Source organism: Ciconia boyciana, chromosome 8 (assembly GCF_034638445.1).
Source record: "Ciconia boyciana chromosome 8, ASM3463844v1, whole genome shotgun sequence".
Lineage (NCBI taxonomy): Eukaryota > Metazoa > Chordata > Aves > Ciconiiformes > Ciconiidae > Ciconia > Ciconia boyciana.
This window is the reverse complement of record NC_132941.1, coordinates 48,690,050-48,706,565: the sequence shown is the minus strand read 5'-3', so window position 1 is coordinate 48,706,565 and position 16,516 is coordinate 48,690,050.

Sequence of the window (16,516 nt, the reverse complement as noted above, 5' to 3'; positions counted from 1 at the left end):
ACCTTTATTGGAACATAAATAAAGTGAAAAGATGGCAGTCTTATCTTAAAGGACTTTCTGAGATGGGCATCTTCTCCATGTACAGATAGTGAAACTGAGCTCACAGAAGTTCTGGGACTGACTGCAAAGCCCTTAATACAGGACGGTCAATGCTAAAATGTGAAATTATTTGGGAATGAGCTTCTGTGAGCTGCTGTGGGGATTACTTGGATGATTAAGAATCACTAGGAGTAAATCTGGCCCACAAAGATTTACCTAGGATCATATGACAAGTTAATGGCTGTGCCAGGAATACAGCCTAGGTCTCTTGGCTTCCAGTCCAGTGACTTATGCACTGCCAAAAGCAAACAGGGTGATTAACAAAAAAGCATCAACATGGATTTTGGCAAAAATAGGAAGCCATAATATGTTTGAGATGACAAATGCTGAAAGGCTGTTAAATTCACCTCTTAAAACCATTCCATTTACAAGTACTTTAACAAATCTTAGTTGGACAAATAAGCAAAAGAGAACAAATGTAAAATTCCTTGTTAATCTTCTTTTATTTAGTAATTTCTGTAATTCATAGAAATTATTCCTGCTCATCCAGAAGAACATTTGCAAATTAGATGGGGAAAAAAAACCCCAAACCCAACCCCTTTTATTTCTGTTGAGGTGTTGGTTAATTGTAAGAAATTTTATGTCCCACTGACTTTAGTAATGTCTTGGGTTTTTGGATGTTTTCCCCTTTTGGTTTGTTGTCATTTTCAGATATTTTTGGTCCTGTTTTCAGAGAGCATACCTGATTTACTGTGTCCCTTTTAACTTGAGTTAAAAGTTTTAGAAGTTCAATAATAGTTTTTCTTGCTATGAAAAATGAAGTTCTCAATGAAAAAGGCTTTTATATGATGATTGATAGGTCTACTGTATTTCTGGTTTTAAAATTCACTTTGTTCATTTTTTTGTGAAGCAGAATAGTGTCAATATTACATTCTATTCAGACAAGTCCACTATAGGCACTCAGATGTCAAAATGTTTCAAAAACATATAAAAAATAAAGAAATGAATAGAAGCTTCCTTGTTCCTTAAATTATTACTGTGTTACCCTGAACTGTAAGTGAACCCTTTTTGCTTATAAAAGAAGCAGCTGTTCATGCGATTGAAACCATGGTTCATTACAAGCTGACCTCAAATTCAGGAGTAAAACTTCCTCTATTTTACTACAACTATTCAGACGTGGACTAGAGATAAACAATAATCAAAATCAGGATGAAACTTGACTGGGAAACCCTCTATACTCTTTGGCAGAATTATAGCAGCTCTTGGATCACCAAGAGTGATATAATGTTAAATGACCCTAAAACATTCCCTTCTCAAATGCAGCAGGTCTGTGCTGCCAACTCTGTAGCAAACAAAGGCTGATTGTAATGACTCCTAAAGCATAAGAGTATAGAAACGTTAATTATCACGTTTTTTCACATTAAACATTTACAGAGAGTCAAGATGAAAATGGGCCTGTTTATGTTGATTTTACACTTCTTTTTGGGTAAATCATGTGATTAAAACAGATTTTCCTTGTGTGTGTCCTATTTGAGTTTCATATCTTTCCTAAATGGTTTTACTTTTTAGCTAATTTTGGAATTATATTGGATGTAAAATGAACAAAAGTAAGCTAATGTGCCACTACTCTGTTTTGACTGAAGATGTATGTCTAGAATAATGTCATACCATTAAAAAATGTAAACTAAATTAATGCTCATTACTAGCCAACTCTTTTATAAATGAAGTAGGGCAGTGACATAGTGCCTTGGATGTATGTTTCTCTCTTTTGGTCTATTGTGTTTGTTATCCCTCTTCTGTAGCTCCCTTGTTTGTTGTTGTCCAATTTTGAGACACAGCAATCCTTTCTAATATTATTCATGACCCATATAACGAGACTTAGAGATAAGATCTTTTACTATTTACTGGTGTGCTATACAGAGTTAAGATTTCATGATCAAGTACAAATAGGAGATTCTTTACAAATGTGTGTGTTTGCCATGATACATTTAATTACACAGATTTGGGGGAAGAAAAAACTTTGAGTCAGGGTGAAATACAATATGCATCGAGTAGTAGCAATATTAATGACACTTGTTCAGTAAACTGGAATTCTTCCTCATATTATAACTGTGTTCAGACAATTTTTTGGCATTGACCTAACTTTCTTGTGGGGATGTTAAAAACTTGGTAATGGGAATGTATTTTGGGGCTTTTAAAATGCATTATGGAAGTGTCTTAAGAAATTGCTGGGGAAAAAAAAAGGAAAAAAAAGAAAAAAGCTGTTCTCCTATGCTTAGAAATCTGCTGGCTGGAGATGTGTAATATTGTTTTGAGATAAGCTGATACTATCTTCCATTGATAGTTTTCCTTATGCCTTATTCACCCATTGAAGCACTTGTGGTGTTTGACTGTCATTATTAATCTGCATAAAATTTGTTGATTTCCTTTACCCACAGATTTTGAGAGGTGTTTTTACCAAAGATGGGATTTGTTTAAACTGTCTAACCTTTGAATGTTAGGAAAGCAAAAAGCACTTCTGTTGAAGTGTCATTTTGAGGGAAGGTAGTTGAAAAGCTAAAACTTTAGATTTCTCAGAAATATTTTCTTAAATTTGTTGTATTTTCTTTGCTCCTAATGTGTGCATTGCGTGCAGTGTCTTCTTCCCTACTCAGTAGAATTCCATGTCATCTTTGTCCGGGTCTATCCCCTGCCCTTCCTGTAAAGAAGCCAGGAGGAGACTGCCTAGCTTTCACATCAGTTTTACCAATTCCACTGTTTGGTTTGATCCCATCACCCTGCGACTCCATTATATTACTCGTGCCTGTTTGCCAGAGGATCAAGGAGCCTCACCTGGAGTCACACAGGGAAGAGGTCAGAATCCCCCTAAACTAGACTTCCCCCCCCCTTTTTCTTAACATATTGCCCTGCTGGTGCAAACTCAGCCATAGTCTAAGCAGAGAAGAAAGAGGAAAGGAGGGAGGGAGACTGGGCAGCTGCTTAGCTGTGGCTATACTGTGTGACATGGAGTCATGCTTAACACAGACCATAGCTGTCTATTGCAAAATATGACTCCTCTCTGTCTGGACTCTTAGGGACAAATCTCTTCGCACATTGCGTGTATCCTGTTTTCAGTTGGTCTTTACTTGCCCTGTTTTCATTTAGCTCCTGGAGCCTCACTCCTTACAGTTGTGCCCTCTCTTCTTTCTTGTGTTATAGGTCTTTACTCTTCTGGGCCTTTCTTCTCTGCTTTTGAACTTCTGACTTCTCTGCTTTCAAGACAGACTTTCTGGTTTTGTTTCCTGTCTGGTCACAGTGCTGCTGATTACTCACTGCATATTTTCCGTAAGAGTGATAATGTTTTAGATTTCATCTTTTTAATTATTAGTTAGTGGTATTATGGTCATTAGCTAAATATGTCTACCTTGAGTGTAATACCAGATCCTATGTATCATGTCTGATATTTTGACCCAACTGTGTTCTTTTTGAAGTGATAGTGTGCAAATACATTTACACTGCAAGTGTGCAGCACTGTCACTCCTGAGACTGACCAATTTTTTGCCTTCACGTGGAAGGTGTGTGTTCGTGCTCTGCTGTCTCTCGTGTTCAGTGCAGGTGGAGTATGTCTAGCACAATTTCACTTCCTCTCAGCTGCCTGCGGGATGAAGCATTCTGCTGAAGAACTCTCTCTCATGTAGAGAAATCATGAAAATTTTGGTCCTATTCTTGTTTGCTGCTGTTTTATCATTAGTCTTCAGCCCATGAAAATGCCTGCTGGGAAGAAAAAAACCCACAAAACCTGGGGCAAATTCTGTTAATGGCCTTGGTTGTCAGTCTTCTCTTGCATCAGTAATCTGTTCAAGCTGTCTTGGTGAAGGTAAGTCCAAATGCTCTGCTTTCGGGGTAGATGTGTTTCTGGCCCAGAATAGCACTATCTGCTGCTCAGGTATGCTGAGTTCTGTGGGTCTCAGCAGCATCACATCATGATTCTTGGCCCTGCTAGAGAGGACCTCATTCAGCGCTGACCATACCCAGCAATGATCAAGCTCCTCTGGCCACCAATGTAAAAAGAGCTATGGATACTCTCAATTTCAGCCCTATGCCTCCTTGTTCATCCCCACAGAAATGTGTCCATTGGATCCGCTGCAGCTGCTTAATGTCATCCATGTGTCTGTAATCTTCTCGATTTCTGGGTGAGGAACTCCTATGGAAGAAAAAGAGCAAAGGCAGATGAAGACTTAGTGATCTCTGTCCTCCACTTAAGGAGAAAGCTGAGCTCACCCATAACCTTTTGGATATTTCTTCACGGTCCATTAACTGTTAGGGCAGCACTTCCACTTAATGAAGTTTTTACGGTTCAAGGCAATATCTTGTGGTTTATTACATTCTCTTGTTACCTGACTATGAAATGAGTCAGCAAAGTGTATCAGCTTTCCACTGGGGAGACTGGTTTCTTTTTTGGATATCTGCTCAGCTAGAAGTGTCTAAGCAATGTTACTGTTAAGATAGGGACCCGGATTGCTTAGATGGTGTTGATAAGTGAGCATCTCTCTTAGTACTGGTGTGATCAGATAATTACCAGACCTTTTTGATATTCATTGAGCCCAAGCTCATTGGTCATCACTGCTTTCCAAATCTCTAGTTCACTGAATCCAAGGATGACTTGGTGGTGTTTCAGAGAGCTCTAGCTAATTTCAGAATCTCTCTTGGGCTGTTCTAGACAGAGGAGGTCTTAGGTCTGCCAGTCTTCTTGTATTTTCTATTTATTATTTTTGCTTCTCTAAGAACAGCTGAAACTTGGCAGTTTTTGGAGGTACCTTTCAACAGCATTGAAATACATCAGACCGAGAAACTACTAAAGAGATGGATTAGGGTAATGTTTCTCAGTTTCATTTGACATGACTTCATCTGCTCCTAAAATGGAGCCATGCCATTTCCAAGAAAGGGAACAAAGGATGTGCACTCTGTGGATCCATAAGGAGAGTAGAAGAATGAATAGAATTGTCCAGTGGAATCAATATATTTACCCCTATAAATGCCCTGAAACATTTAATGATCCAAGTGATCAGGAATATTGTTGTGCCTGTTGTAGCTGAGTGTAGGGTTCAGAATGCTCCAAAGCCAAAGGGAGCGCCTGGTGGGAGTAGTGCCACCTGCTGAACCCCTGTTTCCATTGCTTATAGCATCCTGCATTATCCTGTGTGTTCTCTTGTCTGTCCAGGTTGATGGTAAACTATTCAGGTTACTGTGTGATGGCACAACTTGCAGACAGTCTACCACCTTTTGTCACACTCTTCAGTCTCTCAGATTAATTTCATAGGTAAAAGAATCTTTGTCATTTTAACCTTTTTTCAGTGGTTTGAGTTAAAGATGAAGTGTCAGATGTAGCTTTTAATTTCCTGCCTATTTCATTTTAGGCCAGGTCTTTTGGTGTTACTTAATCGGCGTGATATTTTAATGCAGCTATTGACATGTGACTCTTGCTCCGGCATGTTTTAGAAACACACAAAATGTCTGCAGTTTAAAAAGCAAATTATGCCAAACTGTAAAGTACAACAAACAAAGCAGACTTATTTTTCTCCTTATTCTTAAAAAGCAACAAGAACTGGTTATCTTAACATAGTCTAGAATGGACTTTTAAAAAAAATGACAAAGATCATCTGTGTTTGGAAGATGCTATTTAGATACGGCTCATGCAGATGAGAAACTGGTTTAAAATGTGAGGGCCAGTATTAATTTAAGGGACTTCTTAGTATTTTGAGACTTTAAAAACTGGTAGATGCAAAAAGTTATCCACAGCCATTTGTTAATAGTAAAAAAGAAAAAAAAAATCTGTACCAAACCCTAATATTAGGATAAAGCCTATACAGAATTTAAATAGCTGCTTTCAAAGCTAGCAGTGAAGTATACTGTTTGATGTCATTCATGGCCTCTTTTTTAGGGAACTTAGATTTCCCTGTGGTCATATTGGATTGAGCCAGGAAAACATAGAGGGGTCTAAACATCTCAGAGGGAGGTCTTCTGTTGCCCGATGCAGAGGCTGCTCATGTAGTAATGTAGATTATATTCTTTTTCAAAGAGAGTCAGAACAAAACCACCCCTCCATGACCAAAACCAAAATATAAGATACCTTAAGTGTATTAGCCTTTCAGTGCTGCCTTTGTTCTGATACTGCACCGTCTGCCACATGCTACACTGTGATTCTCTTGAAGTATTTATTTCTTTCTGTAGTGTCTGCAAGTTTGTGCTATAGGTGTCAGAAACACATAAGAAGGTAGTACTGTGCCTAAAGTCCTTGCAAGTTAAACAAACGGGATACAAAGGGAGGAAGGAAATTTTTATTTATTTCTGCTTGCCCTTTTTTATTATTTTGTTTTGCCCATTCTGCTGCTTTATGTAGCTCCTCTATGTTCTAGCTGCTTTCTGTAGCTATTGGGTATTTTCTTTAATTGCACACACATGCCTTGTCTCTTGTGTAGTAACCCTTTCTTGATCTATCATGCAACTTTTATGAGTTTTTCCATTTCCTTTTAGCTTTCTTCTGTTTTCACACTTGCGTACAAACATTTCTTTCAGCTGTAAAACATAAATAGTTTGTATTCTGCTTCAAACTGTCCTGGGCCTTTGGAGGAATCTCTCTAGCACTTAGGCTCCTGTTAAAAATGCTGATTAGCCTGCTAATAATCTTGCTATGCCAGCGCCACTGGGTATCTCCTTTGTGGTCATAAAAGATATGCCTAAAGCAAGAATGAAAACTGCACTGTCCTTAATCCTCCTGGTCTACTCGGTGCTTGCTAGCCCCAGGATATTGCAGCCTGGAACCTCTCTCATTTGGGTGCAAGAACAGTAACAGTGTGACCTGCACATGTGTCCCCAAACACAAACACAGCCAGTTACTCCCAATATCAGGATGCTGTTGTTCCTAAGAAGGAAAGTGCAGTGGACTTCTATCTCCTCCTTGGTTACAGAGAAGCTAAAGAAGAATGCAGACGCCAGTTTTTGCAATTCAAACATCTTAACGGGGCAGATTATTTGCAGAGGAGGAGAACATAAGATAAGTAATTCTGTTCTTGTTATTTTAGCTGTCATTTGTCTCTACAGCTAATCTAATTTAAAAAAATAACGCAGTGTATCAAGAAATACTGATAGCTGGACCCAAAGCTGACAGCCACTGCAGTGTTCTTCAGTTGCTACTCATGGTTTATTTCATAATCTCACTGAATGGACTCTCAAAAAAGAAACTTTTTTTTAATTGTCCCCGCTTCATAAAAATCATACTATTCTGAAAATTATCAAACTGTTAATGAAGTGAACATTAATACTTTCAGAACAATTACTAAATGAACCAAAGAGCTAGGCTATGAAAGTTGTACGTCAGCTCTAAGTTCAAGATCTGTGAACTGGCTTAAATCCAAAGGCTTTGACATAGTTTTCTGCTACTGCATTCATGCTGCCTTTTGGTTTTATTTGGTTTTGTTTTTTTTTTAATTTTTATTTTAATCACTTATTTTCTGTATGAAAAAACAGACTGTGCAGTGGAGGGAGCAGTGTGAGTGGAAATTACATGCAAAAGGGTTTGGAACTCGGAAGTCCTTAAAAAAAACCCAAACCCTTAAGATGATTTTAAATCAAGGAAGAGATTTATCAGCTATTCTGCTTTACCAGCAGTAGGATAAATTTGGTATGAGTCAAGACTTCTGGCCCAAAGCTCAGAACAGCAGGTTTTCAACTACCCAAAGGTGCAAGTTTTGCCTTGTTGTTGATACTTGACAGAAATCGTAGTGTCAGCCCCCCTCACTTTCATCACGTGACATCACGTGATGATGCTGGCTCTGCTCCAGCTCAGGCAATATTCCAGGGAAAGATAGCATAGCTAAGTCAGTCAGCCGTCTAAAAATGGCTTCGTTAGAAAGGAAGGAAGAGTGAGAATAGAGAATGTCTTCTCACATAAAAATAAAATTTATTTTAATATAGATTTTTCAGTAGATTTATTCTGACTTGCCCCTAAAAATTGCCTCAACAGTTTTTCCATTGGATCCCAAGCTTACTGTCCTTCCACTGGAGGAGGTTGGTTTGAAGAAAACCTGTCTTTAAAAAAAAAAGAAAAATAAAGTCCTCTAGTTAAAAACAAAAAAACCAACAAAACACAACAGAGAAAAAAACCCCTAACCAAAACAAAACCACCCACACTAAAAATTAAGCCAAAAGATTTAATCAATGAGTATCATCAAAATTTTATTCAATCTGAAATACATCTCCTCCAAAGCTGAGATGGGAGAAAATAGCAACAGTTAGTTTACAAATTGGTTATTTAGAGACATTTGAAATTTAACATCATTTAGCGCTGATTGTGAAGTAATTGTTCTGTTAAATCAGGAGATTAAAGAATGAAAGATGAAAGAATATTAAATTATTTAATAGGTAGCTGCGCTAAAAAATCTCAGAGGAAATGTCACCTGTTTTCCTGTAGTGTGCCTCCCAGGGCTAATAATTTCCATGCAGCTGAAGCATTGTCCTGTATGGCTTCACTGCGGTTTGTGACTGTCTTTTCCCATTGCACATAGAAACGTCATTTCCATGGAATGACAGCAGTTCCTAGGATCACAATGATGATTTTTATTCTGTTTTTCTTCCTTAATATAGCTACATATTTCTAATGACTTGGCACTATCTATTGGTGTAGGTGCTCTTGTTTTCAAATTTATTTTCATAAATTTTCAGTAAGTCCAGGTTTCTTCAGTGCACTTCTGGAATTAAGAATACAAATGCATTAAATCTTGCTCTAATGAAGGACCTCCAAATAAATTGTATTCAGCTGTAGTTCTCTCCGCTTTTGCTAAGATTATTGAATTTCAGTGCTCAAAAGGCCAAGTCTATGTTCACCACAAGCAGGAAAGCCACAGGTGGATGCCTTTGTCAGACAGGATAACAGTCTGCTGAAAATAGCTTTGATATGTGTGGTGACCAGGTCAGATGTAGTATGTTATAGTAAAGCTTGATTGGATAAGTTAGAACTGTAGCGTGTGTGTATACAGTTTGTTTTCCAGACACTCTAAGCATCTCTGGTTTATACAGAGGCCCACTATTGTAGTCACACATGGACTACTCTACCCCCCCCCCCCCCTGCCATCGTGTTAGGTTTTTTGGGGGGGTGTGAGGTTGAATATGTGAAAAGACTTAGGTGCTGCCTTGGTGGCATTTGAGACCAATTTCTTTATTTTCTGTGGGTTTTTTATTTTTTTGGGTTTTGGCATTTCTCTTTGGACTTTTAATTGTGAACTGCTTTGAAAAAGGTTTAGCCTCTGAAACATTTTGTTTCTCATGGCACATCCTAAAAATTATCAGCCTTTGGGGGAAAAAAAAAAAAAAAAAATTCCAACCAGAACTGAAAGTTCCCCTATAAGCTGATGACAGAATCCTGAAATGTGGTGTTTGCATACCTTATGATAACAGTAGAGGTGAACAATTAATACTCTTGCAAATACAATCCAGGATTTAAAAATAAAACAAAATATTTAGAAAAAAACAAAGAGAGCACCACTTTTACATAAGATAATAATTGGATAAAATGAACAACAGTCCATGAGGGCTAAAATTCCATGTTGAGTGGGCTAAGCATCCGTGTCAATGTCATTCTCTACCCACAGGGGAGGCTTCAGGTCTATGAAGAAAGCTAAGCCCTACAGAGGATGAATTTCAGAGACACTCGCCCTGAGTGCTTCTCTGTTGGTAGGGTGTAGGCTGCTCCACGGGCTGACTACTTTGGCTTTGATTTTGTGTCATCTACTTAGCTCTATACACTTCATAGGGAGTAGAGGCACCTAATAATAAGATCTGCCTGCTGTCCAACATGAAAGCGCTTACACCTTTTATTGGATCCATCCTGAATTTTCTTATATGCTGCTGGTCATCTAGAAGCCTTTTGTGTGTGAGATGGAGCCTGGCCAGCAGCTTCAAGCCTTATTAGGAAAGGAGTTATGAGAGAGGGATAGACAAACAATACACAAGCATAAGCCTTCATTTCTTAGGAAACCAACTAAAACCCTGAATTGGGCCAGTGTTTTAATATCTGCTCATACCTCTACCTTAGAAGGGATTTGAAAACATTATTACTTTCTGGGTTTGGTTTTTCTTGCTATATTTGTCTGGTTTTTATGCTGCCTCATATTGGCTAGTACAGAAGGACTCAAATTTGATGAGTTTAAGGTACCTTGCAAGCCACTCAATCCTTCTTTTCTGCTGGTGGGTGCAGAAAAATTAGAAAACTCATGTCTAAGCATCAGAATCTTGAATGCTTATGTCAGGTGGTTCTGGATTCCATGACTACTTCTGTCCTGTTTAACCCTAATACCAAGCTTACTCAGTAGGACAGAAGAAACAGTCCATGGGATGAGCCATCAGCTTAAAAATGGCAGGAGCGTGTTACCTCTCCCTGCCTTTTCTGTTGCTGGCTGAATGCTCCCTCTTGTACTCCCAGTTTATGTTTTAGTAGATTCCCACTCCTGTTGCACTAAGGACGTGTGCCTTGTTTAGCGTCAGCCAATGTTAGTATAACTGAAGTTGGTGCATCTGCATAGTTCAGCATAATTTCGCACAAAGATAAGGCTCTGGTCCCGAAAGCAGGATACTAGTGATACGCATGTGGGACTGCACTCTTTCTCAACAGAGCTTATTTATTTGGATATGGCACTGATTTGGCTATAGCGGTAGAGAGTTTTTGCTTTTTAAAATGCTCTTTTCAGGCAATGGCTGTGTAATTGTTACATTGAAATCCCAGAGAAAGTTTTTTCTAGTAGATTAAACCTTGGACCAGAATGTAATAAATCTGGCTCCTGACCTGTTTGATGACAGTGAGCAAATCATTTTATCACCCTGTGCTTGATGCTTACCTAGTTAAGCCTGTTCATATGCGCTGAAGCTAGATACTTTTACACACCCAAGCCAAGAGTAAGAGTGTTTGACTAGAATACGAGATGGCTTAGTCTGATGTGACGTTTATCTTCACTCATCAGAAGTGCAATCAGTGGGGAGTTACCCAGATCTGTGTTCATGAAGATAAATGTCAAATGTTATCTATCTACATTCTCATATGGTGTCTATCACCATGGTATCTGAATGCCTTCCAAAGCAATAATGTACACAAATTAGACCTAAACCAGTCAGCAAATGATCATCATAAAGATGTCGCTGACAATTTTCTGGCAGTGGCTGTTTGGATTGAATCTTTCCTGTTACCGTTCATTCTGTAACAGACAGTGAGAGATAAGCTTGTTTAATTTTTGGGAGGGGAGGGCAGGGGGGGATTAAAAAAGATAGACTTGGACAGTATGATGGAATACTGAATTCATAATAAATTCTTTCACCTTCCTTCTAGTTTCCCTTTCTGCCCAGGAGGCTAAAGACATGTTCTCTCTTCTAAAGTCAGTCTTGGAGTAAGCACTGCCAACAAGGCCAGGTGTAATTTAAAAATATTTATGCATTGTCAGTTCTGGAATTAATCTTTCTTAATTGAATTGACACGAACTCATGTCTGCAGGTAATGTAAACTGTCAAACACTCTGCCAGTGACAGCATGTTGGTCAGGGTGGTGAAGTTAATGAGAGATTTAAATTATGATGGAATATCTCAGTGTTGGCTTTGGAGCCTGGTGTTTATAAATGCATTAGTAACATCACATTAACTACAGGCTACAGACTCTGGAGTTCAGAAGGGCTAATTATTTGTTCGCAGTTTCTGAAAGAACTGGGGATGAGATATTTGTACCTCAGAAACATTTTAGTAGCATATTTGTTGCAGTGACATTTCTTTCCCTTGAAATGTATATAATGGAATTTTTAAGCATAATATATTTCATTTGATAAACAGTGCTTTTATACTCTGGAGATACTGTTTTAAAATACACATGTATTGATGCTGTCTAGGAGGGTCTTACCCATTTCCACTGACAGCTAGATCAAGCCTGCAGTTACCTGTTAGCAGAGCACTTAGCACAGTCTAATACTGCTTTCCTTTCCTTCCCCTCATGGCAAAATGGAATTACTGTTAGTTTTCTAAAATCCAGAGAGTGCAGGGAGGATACTGTGTGTGTAACAGAAATCATAGATAACGTTTGTGTTGAAGGAACAAAATTAGCAGATGAGCCTTTTCTTGCCATAGGCAACTGTTTGTGAGGATTTCCCAGGATCTTCCAAGCTTAGGGAAGCATCCTGGGCTCTGCCAAGCTTAGTGAAGCATGAAGGGTGAGACTGCAGTCAAGTTTTACTGAGGGGAGGTAGGAGCTGATGCATCCACAGTCTGAATGATCTGTCCTCTGAGATGAGTGCTTGCTTACATGCCATAATGAGTACTAGTAAGTATCACACTGCTTTCTGTGCTAATTAGAGTTCAGACCCTCTTTACTGCATGCAGGCTGAGCTCAGTGGAGATTTACCATGCATAATGCAAACAGGATGCTGATTAGATTTTAAACAGCAAGGGATTGATTAAGGCTTTTATCTTGAGGCAGCTGGACCATAAGAGAAGACCTGACTGCTGATAATGAGTCCAGTGATCCAGTCTTCCAGACCAAAGGAGCTGTGCTCCTAAGGGGAGCCCTGTGAACAAAAAGCTGAAATGTTTGAATATCATTTTGATATTGGGACAGTTTCCCTGTGGGTTTGAGTGCAGGAGAAAAACCAAAGGATCCCAAGAGTCCCTTCTGACCTTTTCACAGGCAGAATTCTGAATTGATGAGAACTCCCTCTCCAAACTCCACAGATGTCCACCTAGGAGAACTAACGAACAGTTTACCGCTTTTAGTTCTTTTGTTGCAAACTTTTCAAGAGGTAAGATAATCCGTAGTAAAAGTAGGTCTCCTAAAATTTCACTGGCTTTGGTTTATTTTAGAGTAAACTATTTTCTGAATAATTTGAGATAAGTTCACCATTCAGGTGTTTATAACTTTTGAGAGGTATTATGCAAGAACATTGACTTAGCATATGCTGTCTTTATTATGAAGAGGACCCTTCCTGTCATCATGTCAGAGTGCAGGGAAGTGAAGGAAGAATTTCTGTAGGTAAGTGAACTAAAACAGCTACACTTTGAAGTAACCTTGTCTGTTATAACGTGGGAAAAGGGAGGTAGTGTAGTAAAGGTAATATCTACAAATAACTTTGAAACATATTTAAGAAATTCCTTACCTGCTGTGGCACTTCTTTCTGTAGATGGTTTACACAATGAAATCATACGATTTTTTGACACATTTGGAGGAAAAGCTGATTAAGTTTAGCCATGCAGCTCTTTGTACTCAGCAGGTATGTATCATGCTATGACCATTATTCTTTGCATCTTATGCACCAGAATTGTTGTTCAAAGACTGTGTTGGGAAGTGGAGGCCCTGCAGATTGTCAGAATAGTGTGTTGCTGAAAAGCTGCGTGGGAGCTGAGGCTGTTGAGACAAGCACGGTTATGTGGGAAACCTGGTCAGGAGCCGTTCTTCCCCTCTCCTTTAACACTGGGGTATGGGATCTTGTATTCTCCTAACCCTGACTGTGCACTGTCTTAACATGCTTAGGAATAATGATGTCCTCCCTAGACCTTTTTTGCCCTAGTTTTGCATATCCTTAGCAATTTTGTTCTGTGAAATAAACAGAAGAAAAACATTTGGAAATGAATAATGCCTTTACAAATGCTGACTTCACTTTAGTTTCTCAGGTATCATAAGGGCACCATTGTTTATGAATGTTCTTTGGTAATATCACAGACTGATACTTGTTGTTATGCAAACTCTTCTTCTCCCTCAAATCCTCCCCAAACCCTACATCCTTCCTTGAGCTGCTTAGTCATTCTATGTCCTATGCCAAATAACTGATTTTAATGGGGTAATTCTGAGTTATGAGTTAAGACAAATGATCTTAGAATGAAGTTTCTTTTGAGACATACCATTTTGCTCTAAAATTGGTTAAAAATACTCATCTTTGTTAGACATAAATCTTCCAGAGAGATGTACTTACCTGAAGGAACTAAGAAATATAAGCAAAATTTTAGGTTTGGGGGTTATTTTTGACTGTCAGATATTGTTAATAGCAGATTATCCACAATAAAAGTGGTAGCTGAGGAGATACACTGACATCTTTGTGGGCAGATCTGCTTTGCAATGAGAAATGCATTGCATGCAAAGAGGAGATAGGTTCCTTCTTGGTGTAACTCTGTCAAAGTAGTGTTACATTTGTGAGAAACTTGGTGTGCTGTGATCTTTCTTGTTTTACAGTCATGGATGAGTAACGTAGATTTTTGGAAAGGAAGATTTTTGAGAAAGAGTCCTTTGATAGCAATCCACAGCAGCAGTCTTGTTCACAGAATAATGTTATTCTCACCAGATCACTGCTTTCCAGTGTGGTTTTTTTTCCCCAGGAACATAAATCATTGGCGTTTTTCCTAATACATCTTCTTACTGGCATCACAAAGCATGAAAATTCTGTAGATCCACATTGTTACAAGGCAGTGGCTCATATGGCATAATTCAATATACTGCTAATTTGTGTCTCCTCTTCTTTTGATTCTTTCCCTGTTACTCATTCCCTTGCTTATTTAATGCAGACAAAGATGAAAGACATTTACATATAGCTCATATGAAAAATGCCGACCCAATAAGACTACAGTTCACCGAGGTCTCTGGACCTGGTGTCTTCATGTTAGCGCTTGACTTTCACATCAGAGTTCATTCTGTGGTGTTGCGTCTGCCAGCTATTTCCATATGGTTTTTCACTATTGTCTTATGACTGGAGTAGTACAGGTTAGAGTAGACCAGTTCATGACATTCTGACTGGTGTTTCATCGCATTCTTGTAAGGTGTAGGTGATTTTCTGGTTAAAATTACAGTAACTTGTTTAATCCTTGTGAGTGTTAGTGTGGGTCAGATCTTTTATATGCATATAATTGAAAATTTGTAGTCCTGCCTTAATCCTGGACATACTAATGAGCAATTAAAAAACCTGAATAGTAATAATAATAATAAAAGGACTAGGACTTAAATTAGTAGCTAATTCACCTGGCCTTGCCTCTGTGAATTAGTAGAAACAGTTTCTACCCTGTGCAAGGCTTGGAGTAGCTTATTTGGTTGGAGCCACCAGTAGAGAGACCATTTCCGATTCAGATAAGCAGGGTAAATGTAATTATTTCATTATGCATAAAAAGAAAACACTCTCATTGAGCTTGAAATTTCAGTTGAGGTGTTGTGGGTTTGTTCATCTTTTGCAGATACAGAGACAAGGGTCTATTACAGCCTGGCCTGTATTCCTGAGAGCTTGTAACAGCTCCAGCACTGCATTGGGTTCGTAGGTTCCTCTGCCCCGTTTAGATGTAGCTACCGCGACCACAGGCGATTCTGGTAGCTTTCTGCAGCTTTTCATTGAAACTGCTGTTCATGGTAAAACCAACAAGCGTGTTATTTTCATAGATAGGCAATGGATTTTTTTTCTTTACCCCTTTTAAATTGCTTTCACACCAAATTTTCACAGCAATTTTTTTTCATTGCATTCAGATAAAAAAAATATTGGAGGTGAAATTTGGTATTTCCAGTTTCCAAACTGGAAACTCAGCTTTTGAACCAGTAGTGACATGCAGCAGTGGATATGTATAATATAGTTGAGGTTTTACGGAGCAGGTGGCCATATGCTGAACAATTGCTGTGGGAAGGTGTTTCAGAGGTGCATCAGCATCTCTGCCGCGTGAGCTTTGCAAAGGTAAGACTGATTTGGAGGCTGGCTGAATTGGAAGACGTCCCATGTGCTCCAAAAGGGACAAAGAGCAGATCAGTCGTTAGAACTGATTCTAACAGCACAACTCTCCCATAATTTGGCAGGCTGGCCTGGCTTTTGCTGTGCCTCCTTATTGCCTTGAGTGCACAAGTTTGTTTTCAGGGTCTTTTGCTAGTTTGGGAGCAGGGGAGGTACGGTTCTCTTTCATTGCTTTGGGGGATTTCCATTCCATTTTCCTTTAATTTGCTCCTCCCTGTTAATCGCATAAGAGAAGCTTAGAGTGTTAAGTGAACAGATAATTCTTCGTCTATGTATATGGACAAGAAGAATTCAGATTTGCATGAAAATAGCTATCCTCAGGTTAGACCTTTACATTTGGAAATAAGCTCTTTTCAGATCTATTTTCCCTCCATTGTTATGTGTTTTATTTAATGTGAATGGTGGATGTTTGGGGAGGGACAGAGGTTTGTTTGACTATTCAGATGCATTGGCAGGGTTTAAGTTGGCACAGCATGGATCAGAGCAAGATGAGCGGAGACATCTTATTTCTAATTAAAAACACACTCACATATACTTGTGCAATTGAAGTAAAAGTAAATCCTTTCTCACAGCTGATTGCTTCTACCTGTCTACTTTTTTTGTGTTTAAATGCACAGCACGGTGGGACCATCCCATTTTGTTTCAGGATGTTTTAAGGCAAGAAGCAGAACCAAAAACTGTAGGTCTCCAATAACAGAGCTCCTGTATGGCAACAGCAGATG